This window comes from Ornithodoros turicata, chromosome 1 (assembly GCF_037126465.1).
Source record: "Ornithodoros turicata isolate Travis chromosome 1, ASM3712646v1, whole genome shotgun sequence".
NCBI lineage: Eukaryota > Metazoa > Arthropoda > Arachnida > Ixodida > Argasidae > Ornithodoros > Ornithodoros turicata.
The window spans coordinates 1,309,548-1,334,396 of NC_088201.1; the positions used below are offsets into that span (position 1 = coordinate 1,309,548).

The 24,849-nt window shown below is 44.5% G+C and overlaps 1 protein-coding gene across 1 annotated transcript in view; it reads left to right on the forward strand.

Moving 5' to 3' along the window:
* The first annotated feature begins 640 nt into the window (after positions 1–640).
* Positions 641–24,849, forward strand: part of LOC135396494 (uncharacterized) — a 36,125-nt gene continuing 11,916 nt past the window's right edge. The window contains exon 1 of the mRNA XM_064627508.1: positions 641–788. The gene's annotated coding sequence lies outside the window, so the exon portion shown is untranslated. The remainder of the gene's footprint in view (positions 789–24,849) is intronic.

Below are 24,849 nucleotides of genomic sequence, written 5' to 3' on the forward strand. Positions count from 1 at the left end.
TTATTTGATGTGACGATTTCCATTGTCGTAACCACTCAGGGGCTGTCTGCAACAGCTGTGTAAAAATTACATTACAGTACATACTTGGGAGAAAGCACTGTGAAAAAGCTTCAGTGTGATCAACTTGTCGAAGTCCTTAACAATAATAGTGACCATAGAAGTGAAGCTAAAATAACAATTCTTACATAATGCACTGATACACGAAAATGAAAATAAAATTTCTTACAAATTTTACAATCCACGTCTGAGGTGTCTTAGGACACCCAGACGGGAGGCATCACGTGCCACGTGACCTTCTGACGCCATCCGCTCAAACGTTGCCTGCCTGCGTACTGCTACTGATGGCCCAGCAAGACCGAAACAGCTGTCCATGCAGTACTGGCTTGGTGACGTTTGACTTACAAACATATATGTACAAAAGCTTCAAGACACCCTTCTAATCTCTGTCCTGACGAAGGCGGAGCTTCCGCCGCAACGTTGACCATACCCCTCGATACTTTTATATTAGTTTAAATTGTAATAGCCCCTTTTTTACTTCCCCCCTTCGTTGTTTGCCTTTCATTCCTTCATATTATATAGACCGTTTACAGCAGAGTTATCTGGGCGCCGCCATCTTAGCGCACGTGACCTTGCGCGCCACTGCTTGCCTTCTCTTTCGGCTGCCTGTTGGCACGGCGTACGTAGTACGGCGGTGCAACCCAGATACGCTTTCTCCGATTTAAAATTTTTTGCAATGAATTCCGGATGGAAGGATGACACGAGGCTTTGGCCGAAGCTTCAACGGTCAGGTGAGTGCATTTGCTTGATTTAGAGTGATATTTATTCTGTCCTCGTGCGTCCCAGATGATCGGCCACACCATGCTCGAGTTGCTACATATTTCGGCGTTTTTTTTTCCTCTTCTTTTGTTGCGCATACGTTACGTTGTGGGTACGTTCATAATGTAATATCGTAAAATCGTGATTTCTTGCTTTTTATCGCAAGAGTTGCGGTACAACTACCTGAGAAGGATATGCACGTAATGTCTGTTATGTTGTCGTTATGAAGTAGCATACTTTTATTGTTGATTTCAGATGTATACAACCACATGATCAACGAGCTAGAGGGAGACGGAAAGTCTCCGCAGAACAACAGAAAATTTGCAAAGGGAACGAAGCTCTTTGACAGCAGCCATGTCTGTGTAGTACTGTGCCAATGCAACGATGGTGTATGAATTTTAAGGGCCGACATCAGGTCGACACAAACAGTGAGAAGAACGTGTAATACAGAGACTCGCTTCGGGCCCACTTTGGCGGCAACAGGCACATGAAGTGGGTTTGAGTAGAGGTGCAGTCATATTTTTACACCGCTCATCAAGGTTGTAGAGGCGACAAACAAGGGGCTCACGCACTGACAAGGCATGTACACGGAACCGTTCAGCTGCAAGGAACGTGACCCCTGCTACTATGGGGAAGTGTATTCTCACAAGCAGCAGCCAACGCCTACAGCGGAGTTTGGGGCTCACACAGAAATGCTGCGCCACTTTGAGAGCTGCATTACTTACCCACGCTGACTCTCCCGGTTTGAAATCCTTCTTCTAAAGATTCTATACCTACTCTTGTCGAATCAGCTTGTTTTGCTCTCTTTGTGGAAACCCGTGCATTGCAAAATGCCTCGAACGCGGGCAGCATTTGTATAGCGACGGCTCGTGAATTTAACAAACAGCTTCGTCCCACACGATCAGATCTCTGTTACAGTTTGTACACTCAATCACGGAACAAGTCTTCCCTCTGATTTTCCAGATTTTGCAGAGAACTGTAGCACAGCGGCAAAAAATGTCGAAAACACTCACATAGGCAAAGGCACACAGGCATTCGCAGAAGGCAAGCAATGGCGTGACTACTGTGGCGCCATCTATTAGCGCCCGAAGCAACTGGCTGCTTTCGTCTGCTACGAAGGCTACGAAGAAGCGGTTGTACCGCTGTGCAAGCCGGAACTCTCTGGCTGCACGTATAACATATGTTTTTAAGTCAAACGTCGCCATGCCAGTACTGGACAGCTGTTTCGGCCTTCTTGGGCCTCATCAGTAGCACGCAGGCAGGCATCGTTTGAGCGGATGGCGTCACAAGGTCACGTAACACGTGATTCCTCGCGTCAGGGTGAGCTAACTCACCACTGAAAGCCCAGTGCAAAGCCAGTGAAGTATACTAGGGAAAAAAATAGCCGGAGTTCTTTGGCTGCACCTATTGAAACAAATACAACACAATAATTATTTCAGGCAGTCATTTTCTAAGCAAGTGAGAAATATTTAAAAGTTTCCTACAAAGAAAATCAACAGACACAACTAATACATCACGCATACATAATTCCCAACTCATAGAATATGAATCGAGTGAATACCTGAAACGAGGTCAAAACAAAGCAAGCAGCATGAATACACCCCCACCACCACAACAAATAAATTAATGATAATGAATTGGGAAATTCGCCACATAAGGTGCGGCCCGCTACCCCATGGCACAATGGGCAGGATGAGATATGTCCTGATGATGAGGTGATGAACGATGCTAAATAGGGTCGATAGCCAGTAAGACATCAGAATACACCACAGAAGATAAAGTGTGATGAAAGCCGACGAACCCAACACCAACATCAATGAAAGATTAAAGTCACTGAAAAGGTTAGCTAGCTGTAGGACTCGAACCCACATCTTCTGGAATACCGGTCCAGGGCTAACACACCTCCACAGCGACTTCCAAGGGTGTGTCCATCTGAAGGGACACATCAACCACTCTCTCTCACTCATCCTCCTTTCACTCTTACATTTTTGCTCATTCATTCACAAATTCATACGACGGGGTCGACGCAAGCAGCAACTGTTGAACATGAGACAACTGATGTTCTGAGGCTGGAATAACATAGAAAGGACAAACACATACAAAGCACAAGTTTGTCCTTTCAATGTTGTTCCAGCCTCAGAACATCAGTTCTCTCATGACCAACATCAAGTTAGGGAAGGGAGGATTCTAGCGCGGTCTTGTACATGGAATCATTGAAAGCACACGTTTTTTCTTACACATCACATGTTTTTGTAAATCAGTTTCCATAATTCTCACGGCAACACGAGCGGGGTATTAATAACATTCTAAACCAGATAGCGTAACACACTTTTAAACAATAAACTGAGCATAGATATGCTTTTAATTAAGTGTAGAGAGGCACCCTTGAAAACAGAACAGACAATTGGCTCTACATTGAAGAGATGGACAAATTTATTATTATTATTATTGTTGTTATTGTTTTATTGGTGCCCAAGAACAGCCTCATATGGCTTAGTATTGGCGCACACAACATCACATATGTTAAAATGAGATACAAAATACTGTACAAGAAAGCAAGATAATTGAACAAAACTAAAGAAGATGCGAACAATAAAAAGGAAACCTACATAGAAACTATATGAAAAATCCAAAAACAGACATGAAAGATTATCAGAGTAGTAGATGTTACGATAGGCACATGGTAATACCTCTCTTAAAGGACACAAAGGAAGGAGAGAACGTGTCACATGACATTGAAATTGAATTCAGCAACATTTGGCAACGTACAATAGGATCGTAAGGACAGAAACTCTTTACATAAAATGAAGGCGGATTGCGGAACGCAGCTCGAGGAAGACAAATGAAGAATCAATAGATGAACGTACACGTTTATAAGTAAACAAATCATCAGCAATAATGCGTCGTGCATGCAGTGGGCGTAAGTTGAAATGCTTCAACAAACCATTGTAGTCATACAATTTAAAGGCCGGGATGCGCCGTAGAAAAAAGTAGTGAAGGACGTGACAGCTTCAAGGCGATTCACATCAGTGACGCACAGAGCATTCCACACAACCGACGCATACTCGAGTCTTGGGAGGACATAAGATTTGTACAGCGTTATAAAGACAGTGGGTGAATCAAAAACTTTACATTTATAGGTTAAAAGGCCCAGGACGCGTAGCGCGAAAGCCCTGGCCGCATTGACATGTTCGCGGAAATGCAGTTTGGAATCAAAAGTCACACCGAGATCACGAATTGTATTCACTCGGCATATCACACCATCGCACACGTACGAAAAGATACTAACGTTCTTTTTACGAGTGAATGAGACGACCTTAGTCTTTGTACTGTTAGTTTTAAGCTTATTGACAGAAAGCCGTACTCGAATTTTGTACTCGTTACCATAAGTCAAGGGAAGGCGTGATAGAAAACTGCTTCGAAAAAGAAGAGCCGCGAAATGATTTCATTATCACTCCATTTCAATACGTCCTAGACATGGTCGTATTCGGAGATATGGTAGAAATTACAGAATTAAAGGTGCAAGAATTTGTATATCGGATCTACAATAGTTATAAAAATATCTGCACATCAACATCGGAAGGACCACTGGGATTGATGGAGGGGTTTTTGAGGTCGGCGAACGAAGAACTGAAGTACTCAAGCCCAGATGTAATCGTAATCATTGCAAATGGCGTTGCATTCATCAAGAAAACAGTGAGATCAAATTATCATATACAAGCGGTCTATATCGCACGATTTATTATGAATTTGTTGAAATTACATCTAACTATTGACATGGAAAGTACATAAAGAATCTTATCACGTGATATGTTCTACTACCACGGAAACGCAATTATTTTCTTCTACAAGTTCTTGCAACGATGTCGAATGAGCAGAAGTTCAATATTGTTGTACAAGGTCTGATGTGTCATCACTTATTGAAACTCAACGAACATATCAACTGTGGTGGACCACAGGACGATTTTCATCGAATACTCTCTTGTACGCCGAGAATTTTCATGCAATGAAAGGAAACATCAGTAAGAGATTGCGCAAGTTTGTGGCAACTAAGTGCAAGTTACTGAAGCGGATACAAATACGGCGCCAACATATCGATTGCATTAATCAACACATTCAAGCGACCCATAATAAGACATTATTATATGATGCATTCTCAAGTCATCAATCAAGACAACAAACGAAAACTTCAAAGTTTGAAATAGAACAATTGTACTTGATCGAAATAAACAAGTGTAAAGCTGAAAAAATAAATGTAAATCTTTGTGATCTCTATAATGAATTAAATACATCGCAACGAAAACAGATTGCGATTGTATTTAGCATGCTCAGTTTGAGAACAATGATTGCTAAGGAAACGAATATTCCACACTATGTGCAAGAATTTTCATACGGGATCAGAGCTGACCATCAAATAGGTTTTACCCGACTACACTCTACAATTTCAACATCCGAACGATAGAATTGCCGGAGAAGGATCGGTCATTGAAATTTAGAGGCCTCATGATGCCTCTAAATTTCAATGACCGATCCTTCTCCGGCAATTCTATCGTTCGGATGTTGAAATTGTGTTATTCTGTTGTGAAATTTGTGTTATTCTGCGCATTTTCTAACTTTTGAGCTCCCATTTGCGAAACACACGCACAGGTATGTATAACACACTGCATAATATTGGCTACGGCAACGACGCGGTATCGCCCCTGGCGATGAAACTCATCTTTAGAATAAAGTTGTTGTTGTTGGGAAGGTCCGTCATACAATCAGTTGCAAAACTATATAGTGTGAGCGTGTTGATAGCACATTTCAAACGCTTTATTGTTCGGTGTAGATAAACGAAGCGTCGTGTCCTTTGAAACAGGAATACGGAAATATATCGGAAACACAATAATGAGATATCGCTATAGTCATTCATTGCACTCCGTTTCTTTAAGGTGCCGTGCCTCAGGTAAAGCATTTCTGGCGGGTTAGAATTACCTAAGCTTACACAGGTTGCCGAACTCGGTCTATAGTGATCTTCTCACATTACATACACTGTGGGTATATGAGCCACACAAAATGGTTAATAATATTATCATGGAGTCATTACGCCAACATGCTTATTAATGCTTGGCGGCGGTACGCAAGCGATTAACCTTAAAGAAATTCATTGTTGAGAGCGTTTGACATGTTCAGGGAAAAGCTATACACGATATTTTTGTCTCTTTAAATGTTTCAATGCGGAGGTGATCTCACATTTGTAGACTCTTACTGAGGAACTCATGATTCAGGAAAAGTTTATGAAACGTTGATTTTCGTATACAGGGTGTCCCAGAAAACGTGTCATTGAATTATAATTAAAAAACTACACCACCTAGAGTCATGCGGTCAATGGCATTTGTTCTTACTGAGTTTTTGCCACCTCCTCATGTGACTCTCGTGTAACGTAAGTTTAATGAAGTAAATTTTTGCGAGCTTAAGTCGGAAATTTGCCTAGTAAAGGTCACTTTTTTACCCCACCAATGTGCAGAGCGTGTCTAATTTAGTCAAATTAATGATAATTGACAGGGATATTCAGGAGCTATCCCATCGGAAAAAATAGCCGAACATCATGCTCTATACGGAGGTCGCACAGAATAGCGCACGATGAATTTTTCAGCGCAATCTTTGTCAGTCCGACGAAAGGAGGTTGGAAACCCAGCCCTCCCCGACATCGCAGAAAGAGATAAAACAGGAACGGCTTATCACGTCCGACTTTCGCTGGGATAATGCTTTCCCTCTCCCAATTTTAGGAACTGTTACTTTTTCTACTATCACTCTGTGCGCTGGCTTCGGAACCTCCATTCGTCGCACTCAGAGCGATTGCGCTCAAAAAGTCATCGCGCGCTATGGTTCGGTGCTCCGAAAAGCATGATCTTCGGCTACTTTTTTCCGATGGGATAGCTCGTGAATATCACAATGAATTATCATGAATTTAAGTGAACTCGGAACGCTCTTCATATTGGTGGGGTAAAAAAGTGACCTTTACTTGGCAAATTTCCGAGTTGAGTTCGCAAATATTTACGTAATTAAACTTGGAGTACATGACATTCACATTAGGAGGTGGCAAAAACCTAATAAGAACAAATGCTGTTGACCGCGTGATTCTAGGTGGCGTAGTTTTTTATTATAATTCGATGACACGTTTTCTGGGACACCCTGTATAGTCAAACGGTAGGAGCAACTTATTTACGAGGGGTGTTCAAGTGAAACCGGGACTTTCTGTCTCCTGAGTGTACAAATGGCTCGCGCTACTTCCTTTTCGTCATTTTCACACGCGACAAGCCTCCGCGTTCACCACGTGGTGGTGCAAAGTTTGTGCAAAACAGAAGACACGTGCTGGACAAGATGGCCGACAACGAGGTGAGCGCGCACATCGAACAGCGAATAGTCATCAAGTTTCTCGTGAATGAAGGCGTAAAGTCATCTGAAATTCACAGAAGACTTGAGGCTCAGTATCGCCACGATACACTTAGCCGCAGCAAAGCGTCTGAGTGGTGCAAATGGGGGCGAGACGGCCGTGCATCAGTGCAGGACGATCCCGGTCGGGGCGGCTCAAAGCCAGTGTCAGAGTTCCTGAGAACATCCAACGTTTTTCCACGGTTTTCTGGGACAAGGCTGGCGTTGTTCATGTTGATGTTCTGCCCAGTGGTACCACCATCAATAGTGCATATTACTGACAGGTTCTCAGGGATGTGCATAAGGCGTTGAAGCAGAAGCGGCCGGGCCTCATCACCAAAGGAGTCCTCCTCCTACAGGACAATGCACGCCCGCATACTGCGCATCTCACGACATGCACCTTAATGAAACTTGGCTGGGAGTTGCTGCCACATCCCCCTTACAGTCCAGACCTCGCCCTCAGCGATTTCCATCTCTTCGGGCCACTGAAGGCGTTCCTTGGGGGCCGCCACTTCAGCTGCGACGACGAGGTCAAGAATGCGATCCGATGATGGCTGCTATGCGCCGGTAAGGATTTCTACGCTGCTGGCATCCAAGCCCTCGTGAAACGCTGGGACAGGTGCATTAGTGCCAGCGGGAGATTACGTCGAAAAATCAAACTAATTTCTCGCCTGTAAGTTCATTTTACTTTTGCGAAAAATGAAAGTCCCGGTTTGACATGAACACCCCTCGTATTTACACATGGTAACAAGACTTTCGTGCACGAGACTGCACTTCTTCAGGTTCCAAAAATATGGTACAGGAACAGTTGACGGGGGAGTTTTGGTATGAGAGGGTAACAGGGTGATGGAAAGGATGCAAATACAGGTAAAAATGAAAAGAACATAAATACAAACGAAAGAGTATCAGAAGAAGGTTGCGCTTCTGATACCCCTTCTATTCATTTTTACCTGCATTTGCATTCTTTCCATCACACTGTTACCTTCTCTTACCAAAACTCCCCCGTCAACTGTATATACGTATGTTCCTGTACCATGTTCATATTTTTGTAACTTGAAGAAGTGCAGCCTCGTGCACGAAAGCCTTGTTACCATGTGTAAATAAATAAGTTGCTCCTACCGTTTAATATCACTCTTTGATCTACACTCTAAATCGTTTTACACCTTAAAGGGTGTAAATCAAAATGTTCATGGCGCACACCTTTTAAGGTGTATTTTAACACCCTCGTGGCAATTGGGGTGTAAAGGGTGTAACGCCGAATAGAACTGCTGGGTTCGTGGCAATATGCTGGTATACTTGTTTTTACTTCATCTGTGTGATATATTTTGTTTGAGGAATAGCAAGCCGACCTTCAGTCAGGCTGACCTTTCCGAAATATACGTATATCCCCCCCTCCCCGCTGGTAACCGTGTATTCACAATTACCAGCAAATTTCATATAATCAGATTGAGGTCCATATATGTATGTAAATCAAGGTGATTAAATATGTGTGTAAACATGCACAGCCGACATACAGAAAATCATGTATGGCGTGGCAGCTGTGCATAGCAATGAAGCATGGCAGCTGTATATAGCTTTTCGTGAAATTGTAGACCTTCTCATGAGCAGGCACCTCCCCCATATGCATGTTCATTACTTAGAACGTTGGATTTGTTCGTTTTTTCAAGGCTTTGCAGTGTTGTACCACAAATATATAACCCCTGTAAAATGCATTACATTGTTCATTATCCGCGACTCATCAGGATGTTTGGTCCTCTCCTAGCTGTATTGTGTATGCGTTTCGAAGGGAAACATCAGCATTTTAAGATGTTGCTAGAAAAACTCGACATTTTAAGAACATAACCCTTTCATTAGCAAGAAGACATCAACTTTATCAAATGGATGTGTGGTCGCAGCCCTTCATCAGAAATGTCACATCTACTGATGGTTCCAAGGAGATACTACTTCAACATGCCCCAGAAGCAATTCAGAGTTCTATGTAAAAAGTGCAGATGATAATGATAACACATTTGCTGTTGGCTGTGTTGTTGCCAAAGAATCTTCCGAGGAGGACTTACCCGTGTTCGTTGAGATTACAGGCATATATGTTATTAACTCTGATACTATTTTTCTTATACAAACATTAACTACAGTTGAGTATATATATCATGAGCACTATCATGTATTTGTTCTGTCTTGCAATGAGGGGCAACGTGTTTTAAGAAATTTAGGCACTATCTCAACAGATCTTCTAAATCTGTAGATGGTAGACGTGTTGTAAATCCACACCATGGACTTTTGTAATGTAACTTCCCGTTCCCGGTTGTTGTATACATTTACTTTTGTTCATGTGAACGAAAATAGACATACTCCCTTCCTACACCCAGGCGACACACTTATCACCATATTTCACCTGAGGGTGTAGTACACCATTGTTACACCCTCAGGAACTTCCAAAACAAAGTTGTAGGGTGTGAAAGGGGTGTGATCTTTGTTAATACACCTATTTTACACCTTTAAAGGTGTGAAACGATTTAGAGTGTACTCATCACCGGCAACTTGACATCGCCTATTTTTCTGCCTTCGTATGTTATAGTCAAACGCTTCGTAAGGGAAGCAGTGGGTAGGCAACAACATTAAAGGTTTTGATGTGTGCAATTTGTTTCCCCCTTGACTCTGTGGCGTGAATTACTGCTCATGGTACATCTTACTGGCCTACTTAAAAGTTTTATAGGAAGAAAACGGGGTGTAAAAGATGACTTCTATGCTACTTTAACTCCTAATTCCTGCGAGACCTAGAGCTTTGGTGCAGTATGCCAACAGGACGGCGTTGGCCCTGGCGTGAGCAAACATTATACCATTTGTTTGATGTTTTCACCTCATGGTAGCCACTTATTGATGACTCGATGTCTGGTCGCTTATCATGGTAGTGGCGCCACTTGATCACACTGATCAATCAGATATCTCTGTTTGAGGTTAGGATCCGCGGATATCTCGGACAGAAAAATCCTCTTGTGCTTCAAACATTATGACGGGAGAATTATTGAATGCACACACGCGCTATGTGCGTTAAATTATGTTCGAAATGCGCATCATCTCAAGGTCAAGATCAATGTGAAATAATATACAGGGTGTTGCAGAAAACGTGTCATTGAATTATAATAAAAAAGCCCACATTACCTAGAGTCAACGGCATTTGTTCTGACTAGGTTTTTGCCACCTCCTGACGTGAATGTCGTTTAACATAAGTTTCATTCGTTGCAAAGTAAAGGTCACCCCACCAATGTGAAGAGCGCGTCTAATTTACTCAAATTAATGATAATTGACAGGGATATTCAGGAGCTATCCCATCGAAAAAAATAGTCCAACATCATGCTCTACGGCAGCGTTTCCCAAAGTGTGGTCCGCGGACCCCTGGGGGTCCGCGAGAGTGTCCGTGGGGGTCCGCGACCGCCTCTCACATTTCAGTGAGGATTTTCGTCCCCACAAACAAGCGCTCGTACATGCCGCCCGACTTCCAATCACCCAGACCTTCCAAAATTGCTACAAGCATGCTTCAACGGCTAGCTTCAAATTTCTGATAGAAAAGTCCTGCGATGCACGTTTGTCCGCGTCATACACATACAAACAAGAAGAAGAAACCAGTCCGGAATCATTTCTGAAGCTGTATCGAAAGCACGCAGCAGCTGACGAGGTTGCTGGTTATGCACTGGCTGTGACGGTGTGTGTGTGTGTGGGGGGGGGGGGGGTCCGTGAATTGGTTCTCATCGCTTCCGGGGGCCCGTCACCGCCAAAAGTTTGGGAAACACTGCTCTACGGGGCTCCCACAGGATAGCGCGCGATGAATTTTTCTGCCCAATCTTTGTCAGTCCGACGAAAGGAGGTTGGGAACCCAGCCCACCCCGGCATCGCAGCAAGAGGTAACACAGGCATGGCTTATCGCGTCCGACTTTCGCTGGGATAATGTTTTCCCTCTCCCAATTTTAGGAACTTTTCTACTATCACTCTGTGGGCTGGCTTTGAAACCTCCTTTCGTCGGACTGAGTGCGATTGCGCTCAAAAAGTCATCGCGCGTTATGGTCCGCTGCTCCGAAAAGCATGATGTTCGGCTATTTTTTCCGATGGCGTAGCTCGTGAATATCACTGTCACTTATCATGAATTCGAGTGAATTCGGCACGCTGTTCATATTGGTGTGGTAAAAAAGTGACCTTTACTTGGCAAATTTCCGAGTTCAGTTCGCAAATATTTACGTAATTAAACTTACGATACATGACATTGATATCAGGAGTTGGCAAAAACCTAATAAGAACAAATGCGCATGATTCTAGGTCGCGTAGTTTTTTTATTATTATAATTCAATGACACGTTTTCTGGGACACCCTGTATATTGGGACACCCTGTAGGTCGTGGTTAACTTTATAATGCGTGCCAGCTATGTGAGGGAACTTAAATATTGCACCGTCTTTAGACACACTCGGCAACGAGATACCTACAGTAAGGTGTTGCATAGAGAAGGGTACGGTAGCGGATAAGTAGCGGCATAGTATTTACGTTACTTTTATTTGGTAGTGGTATCGCGTTACGTTTTCAAATTTGTAGCGACGCTAGTATTGCGTAAATTTTCTGTGGGGTAACAGTATTTCGTTACTTAGTTTTGGTAGCGCACTGATAGCACCCATTTAAATGAAACAAGGGGGGAAATCAATCAGAAATAACGGTTATTCGTGCTGACGTAAACGACCATAACAGTTCCGAAGCTCTAAGCCAGAAGTCGTGGACCAACACTATTTTTTTTCACGACGCCAGCACGACGTCTCAGCTAATGTCTTGCATGATTCCTCCTGACATTTTGCGAAACTCCTTCGTTTGGAAAGGAATAGGTGAATGCTCAGTTGCTCACCCAACGAGGTAATTTTTTTGCAATTACGCCACCGGGCGTTACCCTGCAGAAGTTGGCTTTCCGTTAGCTGCAAGTCCTACGGGATTAATGCAAAGTTCGGCATGCATCTCTTTATTTTGACAGGAAAGGATAAGACTGAGACACACAGCAGCCGAGCTCGTCCGTGTTGTTGTGTGCCATGTCAAGTTACCAACTTTCCACCTTATGCGATTTCATATCTAGTTTGCTTCAAGTCTTTCATTGGGCCCAATAGATATCTATCTGTCTGGAGAAGAGAAGGTAGTCGATGCGAACCCGTTTATTTGAAGCGAGTTGTTCGGTTCCATATCTGGCGAAATATGAGTCCAAGACACCTCTCGGACCGAGGAACACAATAATGGGCAACACTTTCGTTCGTGCTGTTCACTTTCGTTGCAGAGCTTGTCCGACTTGTTTTAGCAGCGTTGTGCGGCTGAGACGTATATAGGCGCATGCATCAAGACGATGGCTGTCGCATCGTTTTTCAACTGTCAAGTTTTTGTGCAGGTATCGCCGATCCCCCTCACCAAGTTTTGCGAACGTGTTTGTGAAGAGCAAATATAGACAGAATGGAATCCCTTTGCCTGTTTTTGCAAATACATGGGCAGGAATGACGCGTGATGACATCAATGATACTCTATTTTACGTGTCGAGACTTCCAGTGAAACATTTTCCAGGAAAAAAAACGCGCTTCGACACTCGATGCAACTATCGTCCACTAAATTCATCCGGGTGGGTCCTTATCACCCCACAATCGCCCGAGCGGATGAGTCCCTCCGTTAAAAGTACATCTGTAGATAGCTGTAAAATATATATTTGTGAAATTGAGTTTTTTTTTTTAAGGTCATGCTTTTGGGCATTTCGTCGTTTGACATTTTCTAGTTTCATTTTTGCGTCGAAACGACGAAAATATGTGATGGTAAAGGGTCGGTGCGCGTCTCCAGTGGAGGACATAAACGCTCGATTAGCAAATAGAGGCAAAATGCTCGTGTATCAGACGGACTAGTCTCCACGGATAGAAAGCCAATTGAGCCACTCCAATACAATTAGTTGCGGGACACGAAGCAAATATGAAATGAAAAATTGCTCCCGGCGCAAATGGGACTTTTTAGTAGCCGAAAATCTCCATACAGACTTTGGAGAGGACACTCGCAAATAAATTCTTGCAAGCATTCCGCGTTTCACATGAGATGCCAGGCCTACGAGTTGTTCCTCTTCAGCACTGGACTAATGGAATAGGACACCTTTCCTTCATCATCACCCCTTCCGCAAGAGCAATGAGGCAGTATACCGCCGGCGGTAATCACCCATCACATCATCATCCCATTTATGTGTGTGGGTGTCCGCGTTTCGGAAAAGTATTTCCACATCGTCAAGATTTCAGATGAGGTGAATTCAGTATGTGATGTACCTCACTGCATGTTTGAGAGCCAGTTAAAACACCATTACCTCAGAGAGAAAACACAAATACATTGTTCGCGGTAAAAACACATGAAGGGGTTTCTTGAAATGGGGCTGCGCGCGATTTCTGATCGTTCGGGAAACTGGCCGTTCCAATAATGATCTCTCATCCTGACAATCACCGAAAAAGCTGACGACGATTAAATATGTAACGGACGTCAAAGGATTTCTTTGACCCCATCCGATACGTAGTTTTGACAATTTCCGACCAAGAGATGGTATTTTTTTGTTTGCCGTAATTTCGGAAGGAAAATGCCCTTTATTAGGAACTTTCATGAATCCTTTAAAAGCAGGTTGTTTGTCATTCACCTCGTTCCATCATTGTGCGCCAAAATGGAATTTTTGAACATTCCTCGAGAAAGGGGGATTAAAGGAGGAAACAAAAGACGAGATGAGGGTCACACCAAGACTTTCACCGCGCCCTTAAAATTAACGCCTTTCTTTCATGCATGAAACACGTCCCTCAATTGGCTGCTTTTCAAGCAAGTTGGGGGAACTTGTTAATGACGAAATGTACTGGACCAAGAAATGTGCACTCATCTAAGATGCAGTGCGTGAAAAGGTCCAATCAAGAGTTCATTCTGTCCTTTGAACTGACGGTCGATGCTGGGGAGAAAACGAAAAAAAAAAAAAAATCTCTACCGAAATTGCCAAGTACTGCCTGGAAAACAGCCGTCGTAGAATATCCAATTCAAACATCCTGTGTCACTGGAAATTTGTGAAAAACCCAGCATTTCTAGAAGAGGAAAATTGTCCTAAAAAGAACGGCCACCAAAGAGGTGATGCATTCTTTTTTTTTTTACAAAAAGGGATGTGACATATGGTAAATAATGAGAAAGGATGATGGACAGAAAGCGATCGATGGCGCCTCCCAGAGGATGCTCTTGCAATCGTCCTCGGGAATTGCAGAAACAAAAGGTCGTTCTAGAAAGGGCTCCCTTTCCAGTGAAAATGGCCTACTAATCCCATTGTGGAGCTCCTCTTAATGGACGCCGTCATTTAGAAACCTCTCCACGTGCATTATCTCACTTTGTCTTCTTTTTTTTTTTTTTGTCTCGCCCAAAAAATGTCTCTATCCAATGGTGATGTGCTGCAAATATTGGCGAAAATCGGGCCAATTTTAAAGGCACTCGAAAAACTATGCTGTATATAGACACGAAGGGAGTTGTCTCAGGACAGGAGCCGCCGATATTTCGAACAGAGAATGTTCTTCTTCTGGGTACCGTCCTCATCATTGGCATGCTATTCAAAGGGTTAGGTAGCGTCACACCTAACCCTTTAAATACGATGCCAAATGATGAGGACAGTGCCCAGAAGAAGAACAGTTCATCCTGTCCTGAGGCAACTCCCTTCGTACTTCTCTACCCATCTATATGCTGTAGACAGTTGGTTGGAGCACAAGCCCATCATCTTCAATTTATGATCCAGAATTTAATGGTACCCGAGAAGCTTTCACAGTATTTATTGCGCGTCTATCGATCGTTTCATCTCATTGATTACAATTACCATTGCATGTACAGTGAACCCTCGTTAATATGACCCCCGATAATCTGACATACACGCTTAACGACCGTACTCTTGGGACAAGAATGCTGTGAAACCTCTGCAAATCTCCCCCGTTAATATGACAATTCCGCATTATGACCAAAATTTTCGGGAACGACCGTGGTCATAATAACGAGGGTTCACTGTATTGCAATTGATTGTGGACAAAGGAGGAACAAAGGACCGCTAGTCTTAACACGTATACCAACAGGCGGAGCGTGAGACTTGTAATCGAGGTGAACCATTCTTACCGCAAGAAGCTTCTTTATTTTTCCAAATCCTGTTGGGTAGACACAGAACGAGAGAGCGAGAGAGACAGAGAGGATCCGCCTCCTCTGTCATGTGACAATCGGAGGGAGGTTCCGGCCCGTAGCAGAAACCCCACCAGTGCCGCTTCAGCCTCTCAGGTGAGTCCACATTCCTTTCATTCCTCTCGAACGTTCGTCCAAAAAGTTGCACACTCGCTTCTTTTTTTAGTAACGTTATACAGGAGACCCGAGGATCGATGGAAAACTTTCTTCTCGGAAAACCCCCTGGAGAAAGAAATGGGTGTTAATTAAATAGCCCTTTCTTAAGCCGTGGGAATCCAATTTAGCGTCTCACTGTATAAAGGACTCTTTATGACGCCGGAATCATAAAAGTATCTCATTAAGGAAGAGATATTTGAGTCTTTTTCTTTTTTTTGTCGATATTTTGACTTTACGCGAGAGTTTCGTGCGCACTTCTAGACTCCATATTGCGGTGGTACCGAATAAAATAATGCTCATTTAAAGTTCTACCAGCCCACGCTCTTTCATTGTATGTATCAATTTGTTGTTGGCGGAAATCTTTCCTGGCCGTAAACAAGACCCGTTTGAAATGTAGCTAATGAGCCTTCAAGTTGGCGTCAGAAAAGATTACCGCAGTCAACTACACTTTCGCAACCGTTCAGAATTCAATGAAAGCGTCGTCGTTTAAAACTGTTGTTCTTTCGCGACCGATAATGCATTCCTTTCGGTCTATTGGAATTGCGTAATCGAATGACCGCGTTGCCAATTACTGGACAACGAAATACAGTTTTTTCGTCACACAAAAATTCCGCAAACGCGACAGACAGAAAAATAGCCACTGGTGCACCTCTGAAAAAAAAAAATCTTTAGTACATGCGAGCTTTTATGTATGACTCAGCAAATCTCTCTGAAAGTCAAGTCTCGCTGATCTCTCTTGTTTTCATCCGGTGGCACTTAGTAGAATTAGAATGGTCAGAGCGTCCCTCCATAAAAATCTCGGATTGGACGGTCCTCAGAAGATATGACCGTCGTATATTTCGCGACACCTTCGGGCTTATTAATAATAAAGGACAATTGTCGTGGTCCATATAAAAAGCTTGGAAAGAGTCTCCATTTATTTATTTCGACGGGTCGAGCATCAAAAGATTAGAACAAGTATGTAATACATAACGGCACGACAAAGATCTGGACTGAATCCTGGTGCATAACTTGAGCTGCTGCGAAGAAATAAATACAAATACACGTATATCGATTCTTATACAAGGTAAGCGTGCCGCCAATTAAACAAGTTTTCCCTGGGAATTGTCAGGAGACGTCTCAGAATGGTTCCTCGTGAAGCAGCGATTCTTTCGATTGCCAACGTTTTAAGGTGCTGGGTAACATGAAACTGGAAATGTAGCACAAGTCGCAGAATATTTTAGGAACCTGACGGAAAATCGTTCAAGAAAGACCTTTCAAAGAGTTGATGAAACCGCTATGAATGCTTCACCAATTGGCTTGGAAAGAAACGTCCAGCTTATTCGAGAGACAAACGACAGTCCTCCGGCAATAAGATCACGGTAATGGCAAAAGGGCAAGGGTGCAGGCCAGTTGATACATGGTGAAAAAATTTTTGGAACCCGAGAAAGGGACAGAGGAGGGACGACACGACACACGTGTCGTGTCGTGTCGTCCCTCCTCTGTCCCTTTCTCGGGTTCCAAATTTTTTCAATAAGATCACGGATGATCTCAGCCATTGTTCAAATTGTAACTCATAAAGGAACCGGCAGCTACACTCTAAAAACAGCTTCACCGCATAGCGCGCCAACCATTGCCACGAATGATAGGTTTGTCGCTTCTGATTCGAGGAGAGATGAGGGGAGTACGCCTTTTTGTGACATTTTGGATATATGGTAATTGCCACAAAAAGGCGTACGCCTCCCATTCTCCTCGAATCAAAACAGATAACCGGCAATGATTGGCGCACAACGTGCCATGCGGTGAAGTTCTGTTTTTAGAGTGTACGCCCTATGAACATGATTGTATCTTTTATTAGCAGGAACGTTGTACAGCATGGTCGGCGATTAACAGACAAGACGGGTGTGGAATGTTTGAATGCAATGACGGTGGTGATGACCAGAGGTGAGACGCATTCGCTGTATCGATAGCCTGAGCGGACCATAGCTGATGGTCTGGCAACGTCCGTCACCCGTTGCAAAAGGAACGATCAGCCATATGTTGAAAGAGGGACAGACGGCATTTGGATATATATAGCGATAATTGCCGAAGACTGGTGTTTCTTTTTTTTCTTTGGCAATAAACTGTGGAAATGTCCGGCAGTCAGTGTGGAGCTCCAGCACAGTCGGTTCTTTGTGGCGTACAAATTGCTAATGCTGCCACGTACCACATCCGTCAAATATAACGTCTTCCTGGCGCTCTAAAAACAACGTTCCCGAATGGCGTCCTTCTGACTGGTTAAAACGTACACTCTTAAAAATGAACTTCACCGCATAGCACGCCCCTAGCCAACCATCATCTCGAATGATATCGTTGTCTGCCCTGATTTGTTGAAAACGGGAGGCGTACGCCTTTTTTGTGACATTTATGCTGTTCATAATTGCCACAGAAAAGGCGCACGCCTCCCGTTTTTAACAAATCAGGGCAGATAACGATATCATTCGAGGTGATGGTTGGCTAGGAGCGTGCTATGCCGTGAAGTTCATTTCAAAGAGTGTACACCTTTTTGGAACACTTATGCCAAAAAGGCTTTCCACAAATAGGGAGTGGCTCTTTTTCGAGTGCGGGGGGAGGGGGGCGAAAGGTCGAAACGAGTCTTTCCTCGGTTCATTCGTATCCACACTCTTAAAAAGAAACTTCACCGCATAGCATGCCCCTAGCCAACCATAATCAAATGATATCGTTACCAGTCCTGATTTGCTGAAAACGGGAGGCGTACGCCTTTTTTGTGACACTTATGCTATTCATAATTGTCACAAAAAAGGCGTACGCCTCCCGTTTTCAACAAATCAGGGCAGATAACGGTATCATTCGAGATTATGGTTGGTTAGCAGCGTGCTATGCGGTGAAGTTCATTTTTAAGAGTGTATGACTATAGAATTCAATGGCTGATCCGTAACTAGACATTTTTCTTCTTTCGGCTGGCAGTGCTTCATTTTAATTGGCATTTTATTTGATTTTCATTGTTTTGAGCAATGCACCACATGTGTGAGCGGTTTGCGGGCATCTTAATAAAGAAATATTAATCGACTTACTGTGCCACAAAAATGGCGTACGTCCCCATTCGGGATGATGTAACGTTAGCGTGCTGTGAGGTGATTTTTAAGAGTCGAACCATTGACACTCGGTCTCGAAAAAAATGTATCGCGTCGCAGAAACTCTTTCCAAAATGAACCATGTACAGTCATCAATTCCCATCTATTACTCCACAAGACGACAACAACTAACATCACTGCGGCCGGGGGGGTCAACATTCGTACAGTTAGGACAATCAAGCAGCCCTCAGTTCCACTCTGGCCAACACGCCGGTGCACAGAGAAGTTCACAACGAATGCAGCACCAGTAAACGTGCAGGGTGCGCGGTACCATCAAGTATATATGTATACGCAAGACACCTACTGACGGCAGAGCTAGCCGAGAAACAACGCCCAGTTTACTACGCGGCTGTCATTTTAAAACGCTTGTTTTCGAAATGGAAGGTGAAAGTATTGACTACAGAAAACATGTGTTCAAGGTCTTGAAACTCCAATTTTCCCGTGATGGTCCAAGTTCCTAGAACACGAACAGCGACTCCTCCTAATCGAGCCCATCCCAGGTGAAAAATGTCTCCAGTCCCCAAGTGGTTTATGAAAGGATTCCACTTAGGATGGCAGACATTTTTCACCTGGGATTGTAATTCAGTTAACACTGGGCATGTGAAATAAGCTATGAATGATGTCCTCCCCGTTTGGCTCGCCTATCGGCCGGTCCTGGCTGTCATCTACTTGGACTGGTTTTCATGCCGGACGCCGTTATTGCGTATTCCAAAATAACTAAGGCATATTTTGGCCAAGATATACATTTATTTGATACATGGCATATGAACAGCAAGACCACTTCTGCAGTATCGACCCTCCGGCGCTCTTGGTATCGCCGACCCCGTCACTGACGATTTCACGACTACGTTCTTCTCAAGTCCTTTGCAGAAACGTGGATCGCTATGCGTAGTTCCCCTTATGGTCAAAGAAGATGCTCTTCCCCCAGAAGCCAACAAGAAACAGACGACAGTACAACGTCTTCTCTCGCAGCTACGGTGCTTCTGATCGTCACCGCATTTACTCCCGGAATATTCTTCCGAGAAAGAGATTTGTTATGATACTTGTGTCGGGAAGCAGAACGACACACGCAGGGCCACTTTAAGAAACGAACAAATCCGGGAAACAACGAGATTTGGTCGAGGCAGACCACACTTAGGGACGACACAAACATGTAAGCCTCATACGCCCGGAATCATCGAAATGCAACAACTCAGGGAAAAGAGGCGCTGACGCCAGGAATCGAACCTGGGTCTTCTGATTTCCGGTCAGATATGCTACACCACACCCCCCCTACTTGCGGCACTCAATGGCTCATGGGACTCATGACTCAATGGGCAGGTCGACGCATTTACATGCACAAGAGCGTACTGAGTCCATTGCGCAGTGCTTCCCGGCACACTGCAACAAAGTTCAAACCTGTAAAACACGTATATCGACACAGCCTATTCCCAACAACGAACAACTGTCACATAATTGCGCACAATCTCTTGATCATCATGTCCTTGCCTGCTATACGTCAAGCATAAAATGATACTGCTTCATGAATCCGATTTTCTTGTCACCGCTATGCAAATCTGACGGCGCAATCCGATTGGCTGTTCTTAGACAGATGCTTGTGTCGAAAAACAGTACAACACGATCAAAGACACCATAATACACGGATAAGACGACGAACGCACTTTCCTCCCAACGAAAGACACCGCCGACCCGGCATCCACCGTTCGAGTGGTTCAAGTTTCAAATGAAACCGCAAAGAGGATACGCAGCACGCAGGCGAGGAAGCGCAAAGTGCAGTTTTCAAATTCTGGCAACCAATCCGAACACTCCTGTAGCGTCTGACCAATGGAGAGGCACGGATTGCTCCGTGCGCAGTAACACGCATTTTGATACAGATTTTGCGAGAGCTGTGTGTGTGTGTGGGGGGGGGGGGGCTGGTAATACCACGTGGTTATGACGCCGTAATGTTTCTTAGGGCCGCGGAGACTGCGGAGCTGTGGAGGCCTGGACAGGCTCCAACAGCTCCCCATATAGCCTATAGTTTGAAATAATTCACACAACCCTGGGCACACGACCAATGAAATTGCAACATTGTACACATTATGCATACCAGTCGGCCAACCAGGAGCCTTGCTGGCCTTTCGGCCGGTCCTGCCTACCATCTACTTCTACTGGACTCCACGCCTGCCGCCGTTATTCGGTATTCAATATAACTACAGCTACCTTTGGCTAAAAGAAGCATTTATTTGACACAAAGGATTTATTCGAAGATCTGATAGGTTGATTGATTTGTAAAAAAAAAAGGGGGAAAAGAAAGAAAGGGAAACTATCCACTTTGAAATGGAATAGATGAAGGCATCACCATAGAACGTGGCGCCAGAGGCAACAGTGCAGGAGAAAATCTCAATGCACAAAACAAAGAGCATCACAGGGTGTGAGAGTGGTCAGTCGAGAGCACAAGGGCGCTGGTATGAGCTGATCTCCAGGTCAGCACCCAAGAACCTCTTCGGTGGAGTAAGTATCCCAGCGGTGACACAAGGGTACGACGGTGTACCTCGGGCAGACTTGGAGTATGTGATCCACGTTGAGGCGAAGACTGTAGATGAGCGACGTGTGGGTCGAGGAAGATGAGATTTTCTTAGGCTTCGCATCCGTTTGGGTATACTACGTAATGTGCGTAATCGGTACATGACGTGCCACGTCTCGCAAGTAGCTTCATTCCTAGGAACGCCACAGTGACAGCAGACGAATACTCCCTGAGTACAGTACAGAGCTTGGAGGGCGGTTTTAGAGTCGCTGTTCAGTGTATCATGGGCTGACCAGACACAATGAAGGAAGCGCCATAAGAATAGAATATAGCTCGGCCACAGCCTGTGGGGTCCTCCGTGGCACCCTCGTAGCAGGTTAACGCTCCGTATTGGCCTTGGGCGACCGCAAGTCCCCAAGGTCAAGGGAGGACGCGGGGGAAACAACGGGACACAGAGACCAATGTAAGTCACATCTCTTGTGTGACAATAGAGAACGGCCATAAGCCTTACACCTCTCTCAACGTACGCACGGCACAGGGAGTTGTAGAGTCAGTCATTTTATCTTCAGCGGGATGAAGCATGCTCAGGCTGAGTTGCCGAAGAACAATTGTCATAGCTCATCTTTTTCTAAGCCAAGCCAGAGACATTTACATGCGCAGGGTGGTGGGAATGCGGTGAGCTAAAATAGCTTGGCAGTAGCTGGATGCTGGTCGCCGAATGTGTGACGGCGAGGGGAGAGCCTCACGTAGTGCCCAAGAGACTGTGCCGTCCGCTCACTAGCGAAGGGGTAGTTGGCGTTGATATGTGCACTTTTTCATACTCTTTGCAAGGACGGTTTCCAACACTTGTTCGGACAAGGGACGAAGGTTACGCAACACAGGAAGATGATATATCAACATCTGGCGTATGAGGGACCGGTGTAGATCAAGCAATGCCTTTGTAAAAAGCACCCAACGAACCGAACGAAGAAGGGTTTGCTTTTGAGTTGTATTGAGTTGAGGGTTTACGTCGAAATGTTCGGCCTCGTGTTCCGTGGTGACCGCGATGCGAGCGCTGTCCATCAGCCAAACATCCGTGGAGGAGTATTGGTCTACGATGACGGCTATCTTCGTGCCGTTCACCAGGTGTTGTGGCTCCGGGCGAAAATTTGTGACCAGAAGTTCGAATATTCCGTTTCTTACGGGCACAATTCCTGAGGAGAAGTTGCGTGTTGCCTTCAGCCAACAAACAGCCAGTCGGTGCTTTCTCGCACGTAGCGGTCACAAGGACTGACGACAAGGGAGGCAGGTTGACGTGCTGAGTCGTCACGGCGGTTACGTCCGTGTTTACGCGTTTCTCCGGGGTTATTCGTGCCCACCACTTGTCTTCTGCTGCTTCCGGCGTTTTAAAAGAGATAACTCCATTTGTAAAGTCGATGATTGCTTCATTTTCAACTAGAGTCCATTCCGAGTATTACATCCCGTGGGCAGTTCGGCAAGACGGCAAAGCTGACGACGTACTGGATGTCATGCACTTGTATGACTGCCGTGCATCGGCCAGTCGGTGTTACGACGTGTCCACCAGCAGTGCCGATGTTAGGCTCATCCCACTTCGTTTGCACTTTGCGAAGCTTCTTAGCCAACCTACCACTTATAACAGAGTCGTCGGTTCCGGTTTCTTTTACGCCCCTCAGTTAATTTCTTCTTTTACGCCCCTCATGAGTCTCTGAACCTTCTTCTCCTCGGACGCTTTGGGGTCAGCTCGCCGGAAGAGCCGCAACACATCTTCGACGAAGCCTGTAACGCTTTCGTTTGGCAACTGGATCCGTCTCTGGAGCAGATGTTCAGCGCGTTCAGCTCGTTGTTGAAAAGCGAACGCCTCGCGGAGTTTGCTTTTGAAGACGTCCCAGGACGTGAGCGAAGTCTCCCGGTTCTCGAACCATGTCTTCGCGGTGCCTTCCAGGGAGAAATAGACGTTGACGAGCTTCTGGTCGTCACTCCAGTTGTTGAACTTGGCGATCCGCTCATAGTGGTCGACCCAATCGTCCACGTCGTCGTAATACTCCTCGCTGAATGTCTTCGGCGACCGTGCAGGGGCTATGGGCGTGGCAACAGGTTGCGCCACTTGGGTACTGGTCTCCGCAGTCATCTTCTTCTTGCGTTTAGGGGGTTCTAATGGACCGAATTCTGCAGGCAGACCAAGCTGTCTTCTGCTTTGTCGCAGTTGGTCTTCCAGGCCGTTGGACAAGGAATACCTTGCACCTCCACCAGAAATGTCACGAAGCGAAATGGGTCGTCGAGTCGTCGAATAAACAGCGAACGGTTTATTAGACTACTTGGTAGCAAAACACAAGAGTGATAGCTCTCTGAACACAACTGAGTCCAAAGAAAGAATGCTCCAGATTGGAGCGCATAAGCATTTAAGCGTCGCGCCGAAAAGTCTAGAAACAGCACGTGTGTTTGCCAGAGAGCAGGCGATGTGTCTGGAAGCTTCTTGCTTCTTCTTCAGCATGCGCCGGGATGTACCGTTTCGTGCCTGCCCTGGAAGTTTCGCGATGATGATTCGTGGCAATATAACCAAAGCAAGTAAGACGCGAATAATTACATAGGCGAACCGAATCATTATGTAACTGACAAAATGCCAAGCGAGTAGTTATATGATCGAAGCAAATAAGAAGAGAATAGCTACATGATCAAAGCAAATAGGAAGGGATAATTTACCTAACCGAAGCAAGTAAGAAGCAAATAGTTACATAACCGAATCGAATGGCTTTGTAACTGGCAAAATGCGAAGCGAGTAGTTGTATGATCGAAGCAAATAACAAGCGAATAGCTACATGGTGGAAGCAAATAGGAAGCGATAGTTTACATAACCAAAGCAAGTAATTCGCGAATAATTACATAAGCGAACCGAATCATTATGTAACTGGCAAAATGCAAAGCCAGCAGTTATATGATCGAAACAAATAAGAAGAGAATAGCTACATGATCGAAGCAAATAGGAAGGGATAATTTAGGGTTATGTAACTGAGAAAATGCGAAGCGAGTAGTGGTATGACCGAAGCAAATACCAAGCGAATAGTTACATAAGTGAATCGAATGGTTATGTAACTGAAAAAAAAATGCGGAGCGAAAAGTTACATGATCGAAACAAATAGGATGCGATAGGTTACATAACTGAAGCAAGTAAGAAGCAAATAGTTACACAACCGAATCGAATGGTTATGTAACTGAGAAAATCCGAAGCGAATAGTGGTATGACCGAAGCCAACAGGAAGCGAATAGTTACATAACCGAATTGAATGGTTATGTAACTGAGAAAATGCGAAGCGAGTAGTTGTATGGCCGAAACAAATACGAAGTGAATAGTTGCATGATCGAAGCAAATAGGATGCGATAGTTTACATAACCGAAGCAAGTAAGAGTTGCAAGTAACCGAATCTATCGCTTTGTAACTGAGAAAATGCGAAGCGAGTAGTTGTATGGCCGAAACAAATACGAAGCGAATAGTTGCATGATCGAAGCAAATAGGATGCGATAGTTTACATAACCGAAGCAAGTAAGAGTTGCAAGTAACCGAATCTATCGCTTTGTAACTGAGAAAATGCGAAGCGAGTAGTTGTATGGCCGAAACAAATACGAAGCGAATA